The following is a 16,744-nucleotide window of genomic DNA, read 5'->3' as shown; positions in this document are numbered from 1 at the left end:
AAACCACACGATGAAGAAATTATTCAAGACTTTTAAGACCCAATACAACAAACTATCTACTGTACAACACTAGCATTGTACACGTAGCAAATGCATACTGTATTACCTGTATACAGCATGGGTCTGTAGATCTGAAAAACATCAAGTTCAGATTTCCATGGTGTAAATTCTGCAGTAAATAAATATATTTTACTATGAAATAAAGTCATTTTGAACAGGATTTTTTCGTCAGTAAGCCAACGAGATTCCATACTTTCTTCAGAATTTTACTTCAGCAGGAAACTTTGCTCAGTTTGCAGTGTTAACTTAACTGACCACAGTTTCCTCTCGAAAAGTCTTAAGAGACGTAGAGAGTGCCACCTATTTCAGTAAGCTGGGCATATACTATTACAAAGATAAACTGTTTGCGTGTGCACACAGACACACATAAATTTCATTTTCTGGCAACTTTTACTGATAACATCATCAGTTTGGTGAAGGAGTAATTTTGTTGGATAAAAAAATAATTGAAATTGTGTCCGTACATATGCATGTGTTTTGGGGCGCTAGCCTTTACTCACTTTCTCTTGCTACACTGTAAAAAGTGATAAGTTGACTTAACTTAATGGAAACATGTTGCTTTAAAATGGTTAAGTAAATAATAATAATAAAAAAATAAGTTAAGTGAATTGTCAAGTTCACTTACCTTTTTTTTTTAATTTTTTTTTACTTAATCATTTTAAGGCAACGGGTTTCCTCAATTTTTTAAGTTAAGTCAACTTATCACTTTTTACAGTGTAGTTTCTGCGTGACGTGAGAAATCAAATACTGAAGCGGGCAGAGGTGGAAGAAAACAGATAATTAGAATTTGATATTGGAATTTATGTAGGCTATACCTATTATCAGTCCTCAACAAAACATGTTACATGTTTGTAATTATGCTTACTTGCATACTTACTATAATTATACAACTTTGCTAATTGCTGCCAGCAAGTTAGTGTACATTTCACAAAGTTATTTTACAGTGTATAGCCTTGGGTCAACAACATTCAGTCACTGGTCTATATTGTTGTAGCTTTGTTTCCCAGGGAACACACATATTGGCGCACCTGCATAAATGGTGTTTGGCAAATGCAAAATGTAATTATGTGATTTATTAATAAGATTATTTCAAATCTCAAATGCAGGAAGGGTACTAGATGTATATCTTTTTTGCTTGGTTGAAAACATGACATTTCTAAAAACTAGTGTGCCAGCTGTCCATGGGGCTTAATACAAGCCCTTCCCATCAGCCACCTGTGACAAGCCAAGGTGAACTAAACTGTATTTGAAGAATTTTGATAGCTAGCTTTTTGTTCAAGTTAAATCAAAGTTCTTTAGCTTTTCAGGTTTCTTGCTTTTCTGAACTGCCAGATATGTTTGAATGAATGGGGACTTTGATAAGATTGAACTGCTGACGTATTTTGTATTTCCTCCTTTGTTCTCCTTTTTATTGGAGTTTTTGTCTAGCACAACAAAATATAACCATTGTATTGTAGCCTTTGATTCAAGTTTTGCTCGAGTAGATGACTTTCACTTCAAGAGAACTCAGTTTGCGTGTGTGTGTGTGTGTGTGTGTGTGTGTGTGTGTTGCAGCCAAATACTTTTATCATCGCTATTGAAATGTTTAGAAATGAGAGCAAACGAAGAAGATCGTGAATATGACGAATACACTGTGACAATGGTGACCCGATGCCGTTGACTCATCAATGTGAATTCTGAACACAAAGAAGACTTGGAACAATAAATGGCTAATTACAGCTTTTCTGTCAGCTTGGGTTATAACAGTTATAGAAGACAGAGGTAAACTGATAGTGAAGCATATACTAATTTGCTGCTAAACCACTGCAAATCTGCCATATCAACTTAAATTCCCTTCATGGTAATTAGCAAACATTTCCCTCAACATTCTGCAGCAGTGAAACCATGTAGAAGGTTTCATGATAAAAATAATTCTTCTGGTAACTTTTCTTACAACACTTAGTCACTGTTCATGTTTTAACATCATGTGCTATATAATGTAATGATTTTATTGAACAGTTCACTCATTCGGTTCATTACATAGTTCTGTCACATCATTTTTTAATTATTAAGTGTACTCAGTAATTCTAATGGAAATCATGTGTAAAAAAATGTGGATCACTTTGTTATTGCATATAGTTATGTATTTATGCTATAATAAATTTGATTGAATTTTGTAATATGAGTTACATAAGGACACTATAAAGTGATGTTGGTAATTTTACAATAAGTTTCAATTAGATTAAAAATGTATGTTGCATTAGTTTCCTTTTCAGATGAAAAAATTATGTAAAGAGAGTATATAAATAAACCATGCAAGGTGATTTACTAAGGTTTGCGGTAGTCAATACTGGTATTTGCGCCATTATTTTTACCCCCAAGAAAACATGTCTTAACCCATATTGTGCCCTGTGTTATTAGCAGATTACTCAGACCTGATTATCATTGGCTCGTATATCTTAGAGAACTGGCTTCTCTGAAAAGAAGGATATATAAGGAGCGTGATTTAATTTAGTCCAGTAGGAACTGATAGGATCATTGGATCATTGGATTGGTGAGTGACAGGTTGTCCTGTCGTCGTGCCAGCAAACATAATCAGAGAAGAAAAGAAATGTTGCAAGGGGAAAGTGAAAGATTTGATTAAAGGTTACAAGAGCACATTCATTTTTTTTTTTTTAAGTTCCATATAAATAAATAAACAATTTTGATTTCATGGTGACTCCAACTATGAAGTGTGGGGATGGGGGTGGAGAATCGGCAGTAGCGAGTCTAAGGAGTGTGGTTACTACACCATTAGGGTTGTTGCAACAATGTCTGCAACTCATTGCTTAGCATATCTGTAATCCTGCCAGCTCTGTTCTGATTCCATTCTTCCACCACCTGTGCCAGACAGGCACAGCCTGACAGCTGTGCAGCACTGCTCTCCTGATACAGGGCTGCTTTAGTGCGAGAAACTGGGTCAGCAGGTGCTACCCTTTTTTCTTTCTTTCTTTCACACACACACATATGCAGACGGTCTCTCTCTCTTTATATATATATATATATATATATATATATGCATTCCCTGCAATCCCCTACTATTGTATCAGAGTCCTTCTCCATACAGTGTAGTTGGGGGGAAAAAACACTGAAAAAAATAATGTCTATTCCATAACATTTGACCTGAGTAGGGTTCACTTTTTTTAACATTCACCAGGTCAGAGTGTACTTTCTTGTAGCCAAATGAAATGGGTCAGGAGGTTGTTCTAAAGAGAGAACCTTTTTTCATCCAAATGTATTCCTCATTCCATCTATATAGAGAGTCTATAAATAGGGAATATGTGAAGGCAGAATAAACTGCCAAGTGAAGACTTCATGCCAATGTTCAAAGGTCTGGTTCAATGCGACTATTGTTATGCTAATTAAGAAAAAAAAAGTGTTGAATGTACTATGTTGATGTTGATCAGAGTAATTGGGATGCATTGCACCATAAGTAACAGGAGTTACAGTATTTAATCAGATAAACAGTAAGAACACAAATGTTATGGGTTTGATTCCTAAGACATGCATGAACTTATGCAAATAACATTATATGCAAAGAACATTCATTCATTCATTTTATTCAAATGTACGGTAATTCTGAAATCCTCTTAGATTTAACCTTCATTGTATAAAAAAATAAAAAAGTCAGTAAAAAAAAGTTGCAAACAAAACGAAAATTATTGGATTACACAAACACACACAAAATAAATAACTTTGGTGCAACAATTTTCACTCAGAAACTGCTAGTAAATTTTACACTTAATTACAAAAAAATACACAAAGCAACTCATTGAATTAAATTGACTGGGAAATACAATCTACTTCAAATTTTCATGTTTACTTTTTTGTAATTAATTGAGAAAATTACTAGCAATTCCTGAAAAAAATATTTTTGAAAATATTCACCATTTTTTCTCTCCTGTAATTAATTTGTTTTCTGATTCTTGTTATTAGACACCATAAACCCAGGCTTGAGTTTCATCATTGCAAGTATTCACATTATTGTAAAATGAAAAGAAGAGAGGTACAGTAACTGTATGCATGCAACTATGGCAATTTAGTATACACTGAACAAAATTATAAACGCAACGCTTTTGTTTTTGCCCCCATTTTTCATGAGTTGAACTCAAAGATCTAAGACTTTTTCTATGTACACAAAAGGCCTATTTCTCTCAAATATTGTTCACAAATCTGTCTCAATTGTGTGTTAGTGAGCACTTCTCCTTTGCCAAGATACTCACAGGTGTGGCATATCAAGATGCTGATTAGACGGCATGAGTATTGCACGGGTGTGCCTTATGCTGGCCACAATAAAAGGCCACTCTAAAATGTGCAGTTTTATCACACAAAGTTTTGAGGGAGCGTGCAATTGGCATGCTGACTGCAGGAATGTCCACCAGAGCTGTTGCCCGTGAATTGAATGTTCATTTCTCTACCATAAGCCTCCAAAGGCGTTTCAGAAAATTTGGCAGTACATCAAACCAGCCTCACAACCGCAGACCACGTGTAACCACACCAACCCAGGACCTCCACATCCAGCATCTTCACCTCCAAGATCATCTGAGACCAACCACCCAGACAGTTGCTGCAACAATCGGTTTGCATAACCAAAGAATTTCTGCACAAACTGTCAGAAACCGTCTCAGGGAAGCTCATCTGCATGCTCATCGGCCTTATCGGGGTCTCGACCTGACTGCAGTTCGTCGTCGTAACAGACTTGAGTGGGCAAATGCTCACTTTCGATGGCGTCTGGCACTTTGGAGAGGTGTTCTCTTCACGGATGAATCCCGGTTTTCACTGTACAGGACAGATGGCAGACAGCGTGTATGGCGTCGTGTGGGTGAGCGGTTTGCTGATGTCAACGTTGTGGATCGAGTGGCCCATGGTGGCGGTGGGGTTATGGTATGGGCAGGCGTATGTTATAGACAACGAACACAGGTGCATTTTATTGATGGCATTTTGAATGCACAGAGATACCGTGACGAGATCCTGAGGCCCATTTTTGTGCCATTCATCCACGACCATCATCTCATGTTGCAGCATGATAATGCACGGCCCCATGTTGTAAAGATCTGTACACAATTCCTGGAAGCTGAAAACATCCCAGTTCTTGCATGGCCAGCATACTCACCAGACATGTCACCCATTGAGCATGTTTGGGATGCTCTGGATTGGCGTATACGACAGCGTGTTCCAGTTCCAGCCAATATCCAGCAACTTCACACAGCCATTGAAGAGGAGTGGACCAACATTCCACAGACCACAATCAACAACTTGATCAACTCTATGTGAAGGAGATGTGTTGCACTGCGTGCAACACTGGCTGGTTTTCAGACCCCCCCAATACAGTAAAACTGAACATTTTAGAGTGGCCTTTTATTGTGGCCAGCCTAAGGCACACCTGTGCAATAATCATGCTGTCTAATCAGCATCTTGATATGCCACACCTGTGAGGTGGATGGAGTATTTTATAAGTTACATTAAGGTCAGTGCCAGCCACTTGACCAGATTACATACTTCATCTGGATCTATCTGATTTTCTGGCATGGCAGGAGGAGAAGAAAAAGAGATGAATCCATCCTTGAAAAGAGAGCAGATGTACACTGACCATTAACAACAGTGATTCAGTGGTCCCTCTGGCCTTTTTGAAAGCTGGTCTTCTCTTTGGCACAGCTGGGCTTGGTACATTGCTAAAGATCGTTTAGCAAACCCTGAAAGATCCAGGGCAGTCTGCACACCCCTCTGTAATTATCACCCCATATGTGGCTGCCTGTAGTGGATCGGCACCAGACAAAGGCCTGGTGGGATCATTCCACACCTGCAACCACCTTTTGGCCTGTTGAAGCTCCAGTCAGTCTGGGGTGAAAAAAACAACCAAAAAAAACCTCTATGGCTAGAATTGCTTCGCAGATGCATAGGCAGTAAGATGAATATCCGTCATGGCTTGCAGAAAGGTGACTTTAGTGTGTGCGATAAGGTCAGTTGAACTGAGCTGAATTGAATTTGCTGGACCGTTTGTTTTACATGCTCCTGATATATTAGCACTGCAATGTTATCCACTCATCAAGTGCTATCTTGAAACAGCCGTGGTGACAGATTTCAGGTTAGGATCCAGAGAGGAGAGCAGACACATATCTGGCAAGTTTTCATCTCAAAACTGCTGCAAATCTAAAATGGAATATTTAAAAAGCTGTGAAACTCTTCCCCTGCACAGCGATCTTGTTATTGCCGTTTTGCGGTGTAAATTGAATGCGGCTTAAGCTGAGTGATGGACCACAGCAAGACAAATCTCTCCACCTCAAAAAGTGCTGACTTTCTGGCAAAGTGTTTAAAAGAGAGGGGTAAAAAGCTGGGGAGCAAAAGAAAGGATAGAGGGGGAGAAACGGTAATGGATTCACAAAGTGGAGAGCCTTTACAGTGACAGCATGCAAATGAATGGTGAAGAAATAATCCACAAGGTGTTATTGAGCTCCAGGCTGAGGGAGAGTAAGTAATAAGAAAGGTTCTCTCTTTCCGAATTCACTGCTGAGCCTCAGTAATGTGGGCCTGGTAATTAGATATTGATTCCCTCTGCCGATGAGTATTCTGAAATGTTGTCGTCTACCCTGATAGCTGGAATACATAAAAGTCTGAACACATCTTGTTAATGACCCCAGCACAACGTAACCATAGTTGTGTGAGCTCTGTGTGCAGTCTTTGATAAATAATTATAGAACTTTCATGGAGAAGGGGGGCAATTGGTGACTTGTAACCTTTTTTTAAATAAAGATCCATAATTGAGATGACTGCCGATGAGAGGAGACATTAATGGATCATCGAAGTGCTTCATTATTTTGGATACAGCTGGCTGTGGGAATTATCTGCGCAAAGAGAGTTTTGCAATGAGCAAGGAATTTAGCTTTAGAGAGAATGCGAGTTCTGGCTTGTTCAAATTGCCCATCTCTGACGTTTCATACTATTAAGTCAACTCCTAACAGAGGATCTTTATTTTATTTTTATTTATTTTTTTTTTTTTAAATAACCTACATTATAGACCGTATTGTACACTGATTCTGTTAGCGGCCACATTTTTGCAGTTTGCTAGAAAAAGTACAGCACATATGGATTTTGTTTGTTGTATATTTGTACACTATTCACAGTCAGGGTTATGGGCAGAGTCCTGCTGAACTTCTTATTTTGTCTTACAGATAGAAAACAAATCTTACAATAATCACACAATTAAATTTTTCGTTGAGCATTCCGTACTTTCCTTACACTAGGAAAGTTTTTTCAGGCTTTGGTCCACCAGCGATTGTACATTTTTTTACATACTGCGTTAAATTGGGAGAGATGTTTGGCCTAGTTTGGGGAAAACACAAAACGTGTCTCCCTAAACAGTTCAGAACCCCGCAGAGGCCAATTTCAAGAGAAGCAACAGAGATTAAGATTTATGTTTTGGTTTGAAAAAAAAAAAAAAAAAGATGTGTAGAAAACTCTAACAAGAGTCTCAGTTGGTTCCCTGAATAGTGTAGTCTTCACGTCTGAATGAAGCCCCAAGTGTCTTTGGGCATCAAATTTGAGCAGCAGGAATTCCTGCACATGCTCCTATTAGGCCTTTCAGCAAAAGCATGCGTGTAGCTGAAAGGAAAACAGAACCACAAGTGAGAGATGTGGTTAGATGTCTTACATGGTAAAACAGTATATAGTATGTAAGTTGCAGATAACAGTGAATGATACTGCTAATAAAAATGTTAACCCTCTGTTTTCAGAAGACTAATCAGCTCAAGGACACAAATGTACAGATCCCATACTCTCAGTAGTCATCATGAATCAACATCTTTCAGCCTGATTACACTTCAGCAATCCCCCAGCAACACTGACAAATCTCACAAATAAAACGAACCAGACAAGCCAGGGATTTTGCATATGGTGATTTAAATAGCCCTAGAGTCAGCAATCTGTCTGTCCCAATGGTCCTCTGCTTTGGGACCGGGGCTGGATGGTCAGCAAAGGCAATGTAGACTATAACCCTATAGACTATGCAGCCAACAAATGCAAAACATTCATCTTTGGAAAGCATGGATATACACAGTACCATGATGGCTTTTATAGAGCTGAAAGTCCATTTCCTCCAAACAAACAATTATATATTGGATTCTGAGTTGTTAAGAATTGAGAGTCAACTCCAACAGAGTGGAACTGATTCCACTCTTGGCCTGATATATCTGGCCATTACATGACTAAGAATGCATCTATTTTTTTTATTAATATCCCAGAAGAGTTTAATAGTAAGAATTTGAATTCATCCCAGTGAAAATTAATCTTTTGAAACTGTTTGATGATTAATTCAGTGACTCTTTCTACAAGTTACATCACCAGTAGATGGCAACCAGTATTATGAGCAAGTCTTACTATCATTCACTCAACAGATTTGTGGAAAACATACCAAAGACCTAAACAACAACAAAATACAAAATTTAAAAGGACAGCAGTTAAAAGACTGACCAACACAACTTGCATCCTTAAAACAAGAGGGTTGCGTTTTTTAAAGCACAAAAGTTGATGATAAAGTTTCTTCACTTCAGACAGATTGTAAATGCTTGAGGCTTTCACCTGTAACACACTTCAACTTGAAGAGAGTTAGTTTGGGAGTAATTTCTTTGAAACTATTCAGACTCTAGATAAGGTGTGTGCTTAGAAACAAAGGACTTGTATTGCAATATAAAGTATAAGAGAGTTATTTAAGAGGCCAATAACACCACTGGCAGTTCGTTCAGTTTAAGCTATTTAAGTAGAGTCAAGAAATGAGGTCAAAGGTAGCCTACAGTTTGAAACTGCAAGCACCAATTTGACAAGAAACACTGAATACTACCCCCATCTGTCATTAGACCTGCACCAAACTCCCAGAAAAGGCATCGGTAACCATTTTCTTTGCTATTTATATGGATGGTAAGTTGGAATGTAAAATGAGCTAAGTGCCATGTCTAAATGTTTTGACATTTGCTTAAGCAGCTGTAGCATTTGGACACACAATTTTTCATTTGATTTAACAAATGAAATTAGTTATTAGATTAACAAACAATCACAGACCCCTCTCCCAATACACATACTTAGGTGCCCCTATGTCTGTGGACGCCTCCAGGCCCCCCCTGGTGCCATGGCAACCCATCAGATAACACTAGTTTTATTGCTCAAAGGAATGCAATTGGCCGAGCAACACTCACTTCATATAGGAAAAAGACATTATGCCATAAAATGGACTCTTCTCTAATTAATTCATAGAAAAACCTTTCTTTGAATGAGCACACATATCATTAAGTCATTGTGTATATTATTACTGTTTTTGTGTATTTTATACTGTTTTATGCATGCTTATAATAGATCACTAGTTAATATAACTCTGACTGTAACATGTTTGGTCTCTATCAATTCGTCTTCGGATGATCTAAGTGAGAGTGAATATTACATGTTGATACCTATGCAACATATCAGTGTCCTAAGAATCTTTAATAGTTTGTATAATAACTTTCAATCCAACCCCTTTTGCAAATTACCATGCTCTCAGACAAAGGGCCATAAACCCCCCAGTATTTCCAAACTCCCGCTTGGAAATTCAGCCTTTTTCATTGGTCAAGCCCATCCTGAGAGGTGTGACTCTTCGCAGACCTTAAAGAGCTCACGCACAGTTCCCTCTTGCGCACTCTCTTCTGCCAAAATCCCGGACTGCTGCCCGTCTGGAGAGCCTGGTGGGCTCCAACATATCTCAGTTTTGCGGTTCTGTTAGATCCTAGAAGGATGTGAGCTAGAAGTCTTCTGAAACACTTAAGTTTTGCGCCAGGCCTTGCGGCCTTGACTTTCCATTCAACCAAAGCTCCTCGGACCTCAGAACACAGAATAACATCTTGTGGAATTTATCACTCTTCAACCCGGAAGAACGTGATCGTGAGTCCAAAACCTTGAAACCATCCAGACTTTTCATCCGAGACTGCATTCCAGACACACGTCAACAGCCGTGGAAGTGCAAGTATGGTACATCTAACTAAACTAAACAGAGATTTAGTATAAGTTATAGACCCCGTTATAAACGGCGCTAATGGTTTTACTCAGGTGGTTCACTGACTCTTTCCATAACTGCATTCTGTTTTCTCTAATGGCTTCATTCATCCACTTTAGCTCCCCTTTTGAATATACGCGTGAGTGTATGTTTGTTTGTTTGTTTGTTTGTTTAGATTAGTTATGTGTGTTAGCGTTTAGTTAATAAAAGTTGTGTGCACAAATTACATGAGTTTCTGGTTCTGCCTTGCAAATTAATGTCTCTTTACGATTTTGACCCTTACTACATGCTCTAATGCATTAATACTTAAGAAAGTATTTTCTGTGGCCACGAAAATATCCTTTCTTAGAGATGATATGAACTTACACTGAATGGTCGCTGGACGACCAGATCAGTTGATGGCAATTTAATTCTGCTACAGTTATCACTGTCAGCCGATATAAATAATTGTAATTAATCATAATTAATTGTAATTATTTATATACAATTCCCTTTTAAGCTAATTTCCTACACAGCTTAATTGATAAGTATATATAGAAGGAATATTTCATTGTTTTTGTATTTATATGTATACTTTTGTTCTTAAGCATGAATGCATACAAAAGACTGTGTCTTTTTCACACCGCAATGCTGGAAAATCCATTACAGTAACTTAACAACTTAATAATAACTACTTGTTATATCCATGTTTAAAGAAGATTCAGTTGCATAGTGCAAACACATCTTATTTGAAAGCACAGTGAGTGTGTCCTGCTTCTGTGCTGCATACGTACTGAAAACAGACCATGTGCAAAATGAGCATAATACAGATTTCCACAGGTTTATGTTCAGTGAATGTCTCATGAAAAAGGCAGAGTTCCCTTGCAATGCAGTGGGAGATTCACCGCTTTCATTAAAATTCATACACAACTTACTGTCCAATGGAGACTCTGGTGGGTTTAGAGCTCCGCTCAGCTTTCAGACAAACCAATTCAGTTTAACGGTTTTATTGTCTGCCTCAGCAGTCCCAAAATGTCTGTTTGGAGACATCTTACACCACAGCAGCAGAAGAACCTCACCTAGTTTCATCTCTTTATTTTTCTTTTTTTCTTTCCATGAGATAAAGCTGCCCACAGTTCCTCTTTCTCCACTCTTTCGCTTCAGCTGATGCTTTCCTCCCCAATCCCTCGCCCTCGCTCTCTCTTGCTCTTTTTTCTTTCTTGTTCTTTATCTCCCCACTGTCCTCCTCTGAGTATCAATATTGAATATTTTGTGTGATCCTCTGGCTAGTTCAATATTTCAGCGAGCTCTTTCAGGTCATGCCCCCCTTGGGCCCTGCCTCAGCAAATAAGATATTGAAGAAGGTACAAATGAAGATGCTGGTGTGTGGACTTTGGTACACGGTGGTATGCTGTGTTTGCACTGGGTTCCCCTGCGGGGGTTCATGAACAGACTTTCTGAGATACTGAAAGGAGACTGGGACAGCGCCCGTTCTAGTCTGGTTCCTCTGAAAAGTAACACACACAGATGGAGGGAGTCCAAAGAGAGAGCCTTCACAGAGTACAGGATATTCCTGATGGAAAAACAAATAAATCTAAATAAATAAAATCTACTAAATGTAATGGATTTTTTTTTTATTTTTATGAAAATGTAATTTAAAAATATTTATTCCACTAATTTGAATTGTTCAATGTCACATACCATGATATGTTGTGATACTATGCAACAACAGCAATTTCCTTAACAGCCGTGTCTCAATTTTTGTCATATGACCATAGGTTTAGAGGGCTCAGTCAATATACAACTATGATCATGTATAGCTGCCCATGTGAGCTGGAAATGAGAAAAATTGTATCTCATGCTAATAACCTCGGCAAACAGCAAGGAGAGAGCACATTTAATATTTCCCTTCAACCTTGAGGGGTGGAATTTGAAAATTAATTTATTCTGTCCAATAAAAAGATCTTTGTTTTTATATCAAGTTTTTTTTACTATGTTAAAATATTTTGAATATTAACAATATTATTTTTTATGGATGATGAAAAAGGAAAGAATTTGCAGCAAAATGCACCTTGGGAATGGGATGGTGCAATATTAAATTGCTTATTTTTTTGTATAAACTACTTTTTTAAATAAATAATTAACATACTGTACATATTGTTTTGTAAATAATTCACATACTGTATTCTCCAATGGTTCAACAGCTAACTGGACATAATTATTAATATTTAGTCATATTTATATGTACCTACGTTGTCTATTTTAATATTTCAGTTGATAAGAGACATCCTGAAATATAATTATGTATAATTACCTCTTGAACACATTGGCACAGCTAAACTGCTGAGTATGCTAGTATTCCAAGGAAAATAGGAAATGTAATGGCTACGATTCAGAAAGCATCTTTAATCCATTTTAATTAAGTTATTTTAAATGTTAGTCTGCAACAAGATTCTTAACACTCTAATGAATATTTTCAGTGGTAGACTTTACTGGTGTGCTGGTCTGTTTGTGCAGGTTTGTACCTGATATCTTGTTTCCTGTAGCCTTGGTGAGCTCCCATTATGAGGACATTTCAATTGGCATTTGCTGTTCCACACGTTTATCAATATACTATTCTATCCCTCACATTGTGGTGCAAGGCACATGCATTATTGATGTTTAGAGGGATCGTTCTGATCGAGATAGCTTGATACAGAATGATGGCCTCTCAATTCGCCTTTCAAAGGGTCAAGGTTCGAGGCTTCATGCATCGATATGCCAAGAGGAAAGTCTTAAATAACACATAATCATGCAGAGGATGTCGGTTAGTGCAAACTGTGAAAAATAAAATGCCTTCAGACAACCTGAAGGCTTGCAATGAGAATGGTAGCATATCTAATTTATATTCATATATAATTGAATAGAGTCGGCTTATAATTTCTCCGTTTGTGTCTTTTCTCGTTACTTCTATTCTCCTATGATCACCTTGGATGTGAACGGCTCCTCTGGGCACATGATTACCCATGATTTCATTGGGGATGTACTCATGCGATGTAAAAAGATGAATGTATCACATTTTTGCCTCATTTATTTGCCAATATTTCAAGGATACCCTTCAGAGCTCCCAGGTCTGATGTTCTATGCTTTTAATGGAAGCTCTCAGCACTGTAGTTTTGATGTACTATTTTGTTTACAGAGGGACTGAATCTCTCGGTATTTGAACAGGAAGAAGAAGGTGGGGTGAGGAAAAAAAGACAAGACAGTCTCACAAAATCCAAGCCTCTGAAATTAAGATTAATGGCCTTGCTGAGAGCTGCTTCAAACAGAGATGTGAACAATGAAGTTTCTTCACAAGAAGAATGTTACGGAAGAGACTATAATGTTAACACAATATCTGATTATGCACAGTAATCATCTCAAATGTCATCTTAGATGAGACTATCCAATTTCAGCATGTAAATTAATTTTGACATCATATTAACAAAGTGTGTTATAGCACAAACTACCACTGGTGTTGCTTGCAGTCTGCACCAAAATGCTTTCGAATGGCACCTAGAGTTATTTTAAAAGCCAACAATAACAGAATAAAGCCCTGTTTACACCAAGAACGATAACTATAAAGATAACGATATTAGCGTCTACACCAGCGAACGATACCGTCTGTTTATTCTAAGCGCACTCTCATCTGCAGCTTTAAATTCTCGAGCTTGTGATAGCAGGATGGATTCTGATTGGGTGTCAATGTATCGTTCATCAGCTGGAAAAAAATAGTTCTGAAAGTGATTCCATTGATATCGTTTCTCTGTGCCTTTATCGTTATAGCTTTGGTGTGCTATTCTTTAATATTGAGAACAATTTTTAGAACCATATCTTTATCGTTATCTTTATAGTTATCATCCTTGGTCTGGATGGGCCTTAACACTAGGAATTATTTCTCTTTTTGCCTGCACACAGCCAGAGTTGGTAATCTGCTCCCTGGTACTCAAACACAACACTCATCAATCACGAGGAGCTTGATGCTTGTCTTCAGTGCAATGGACATTTTCCTCTCCTCTGTGAAGAATGAATGTATTTTAAAAATTCTCCTCCAACCATAGAGGAGCACCGATGTGCAGGGAACGCTGTCACCTGCAGTGTGAACTGAGGGAGGCAGGCAGCCGTGTGACACCCAGATGATAATGGCTGACGATCATCATAATGCTGTCGAATTCTCATCTCTGTCACTGAGTCGCGCCTGTCTAACAATGGCTGCCAGTCACTGTGTCACAGAAAAATATGCCTCTCAGTCATTGAGGGTTTTATCAAGATGTCTGTATTCTTGTGTCGTTTGAATTCTTTTTTGCTGGGTATTAGGAAAAATACAGGTTGTACTAAATTCCACAAATACAACAAGATAGTAAATTAATAACTCCCCTTTTTTACACATTCTCAACTATGGATTAACAACACTCAGAAATGTAGACAACCGATGTGAAGTTGGATGCAGGATATTTATATTTGATATTCATATTAAATATCATATCTGACCATAAATATTCTATAAATTGACATCTTCAGCCATTCTACTGCCAACTTGTAGTCAAAAACTTAAAAGTTAGAAGATGAGGTACACTACCTGTCAAAGTTTTGAATAATAAGGATGTTTTAAAGAAAGCCTCTAATGCTCACCAGGGCTGCATTTATTTGACCTAAAATATTGTAAAAAAATTAATGTTGCGAAATATTATTACAATTTAAAAGCAGTGATTTATATTTGAATATATTTGCAGTAGTTTGCAGTCTGTAGCCATTATTGCCACTCTCTATACACAAGAGTATGCAGCATGCATAGGGGGACACCAAGGGGGGACACCATCTTGTTTCCCCGACCTCTCGTACTGCAGTTTCAACCAACACACCAATGATTTAAACCAATTTTGACAGGATATGAGTTTCCAAATAAGTTCCCAAGTTAGAAGTCAGATTTTACAATGGCCCAGTAGTGCACAACACAACAGTAACAAGTCGCAACACAACGAAATTTCCACAACACAATGGAAACAAGCAGCAACACAACAAAATTAGCACAACACAATGGAAACAAGCCACAACAAAATTAGCACAACAGAATATTGTAGCTTGGAGTGAAATAATGAGACTGAAAATATCTCTTCTTGCAGGAATTTTTTTCTGAACAAAATTGATGAGAAAAAAAAAATGCAGATAAATATTAACAAAACATAAATGGCGCGCAGCAGAACACGATCCCAGAATTCTTCACTCTTCCTGGCTTGTCACACAGCTGCACATGGGAGATGTAGTTTTCCTGAATACATCGCGAAGGCCAACAACAAACAATCACAAACAGAGAAATCACAATTCTTATAACACATTTATCATTATTGAATATTTATGAAATGCAACTAATAAATTGCAACACAGAACACAATGAAATTAAGACAAAACACAATGGAAACAAGCCACAATTTTCACAAGATTTCGTAGTGCTGTGCACTGCTGGGCCACCATAAGATTTCAAGTGCAGCTTTTCCAAGTAGGAAGTTGGACAGTTTGAATTTATGAGTTGAATGGAATGCAGCATAATAACACTTAATACTCCAGCTCTCATCTAGAAGAAGAGTACTCATAGTTGCCTTATTGTCACGAATCCGGTCTGTGAACTTCCGTTCACTCACCACCAGAGGTCACTCGCTCACCACATTGACTCTTGCACTTCACTAACTGTTGCACGTCACCCCGGACTACAATTCCCATCATCCATTGCACTGATGACACACACACAGCTGATTGCACTGATCACACAGCTGACTCCCATTACACGCCTTACTTATGCTGCCTTCAGGTGCTATCGGAAATTTCCTATTTCCCACTTATGTAATCGTGATTACGAGCTTGTCGTATTCAAGTGCTTTAATGTCGGAAAGAATAAAATGTAGCATCCTATTGGTTTACAACCATATAAACATTCACCGCGCTATACATGCAGTTTGCTGAGAATTTCGGTCAAATACATGCTTATTTCACTGCTTATAAAACATACAATATGCTTTGCATGATCATTCATATCTAGCCTATAAATACAATACTTTAGCGACAAGACAAAGGGATGTAGTTGTTGTGAGAACAGCACTTACAGCAGCAATGGTTGTTCCCTCCACCATGTTTAAAGTTTATGACCCGCCCAACTCGGAAACTCTGGTATCAAAATTATTTCCGAATTTCCCAGTAGTAAATACGACTTGAGAGGCCGTTCACATCCAATTTCCGTTTAGGAAACTTGTATTTACGATAATTCCGATAGCACGTGAAGGCAGCATTAAGCCATGGCCTTCCTCTGTCAGATCGCTGAGTATTGTTCTACACTCTCAGAAAGAAAGGTACAAAACTGTACCTTTTAAGGTACAAGTGGCCGTCACTGGGGTGGTACCCTGAAGGGTACAATTTTGTACCTCTAGTCAGAGGTACAACATTGTACCTTCTAGCTTTGTACCATTTAAGGGGCAATTTTGTACCTCTAGTCAGAGGTACAACATTGTACCTTCTAGCTTTGTACCATTTAAGGGGCAATTTTGTACCTCAAGGAACATTTGTACGCATTGCAATGAAGGCAAAAAAGTGTACCTTATTAAAAGCATCCTCAGGTTACTGTCTCAACCATTTTCATTCTTTTGGTGGCCTTGTGCATGCATG

This window comes from Onychostoma macrolepis, chromosome 01, assembly GCF_012432095.1.
Source record: "Onychostoma macrolepis isolate SWU-2019 chromosome 01, ASM1243209v1, whole genome shotgun sequence".
In the NCBI taxonomy this organism is placed as follows: Eukaryota; Metazoa; Chordata; class Actinopteri; order Cypriniformes; family Cyprinidae; genus Onychostoma; species Onychostoma macrolepis.
Note: the sequence above shows the minus strand (reverse complement) of the source record.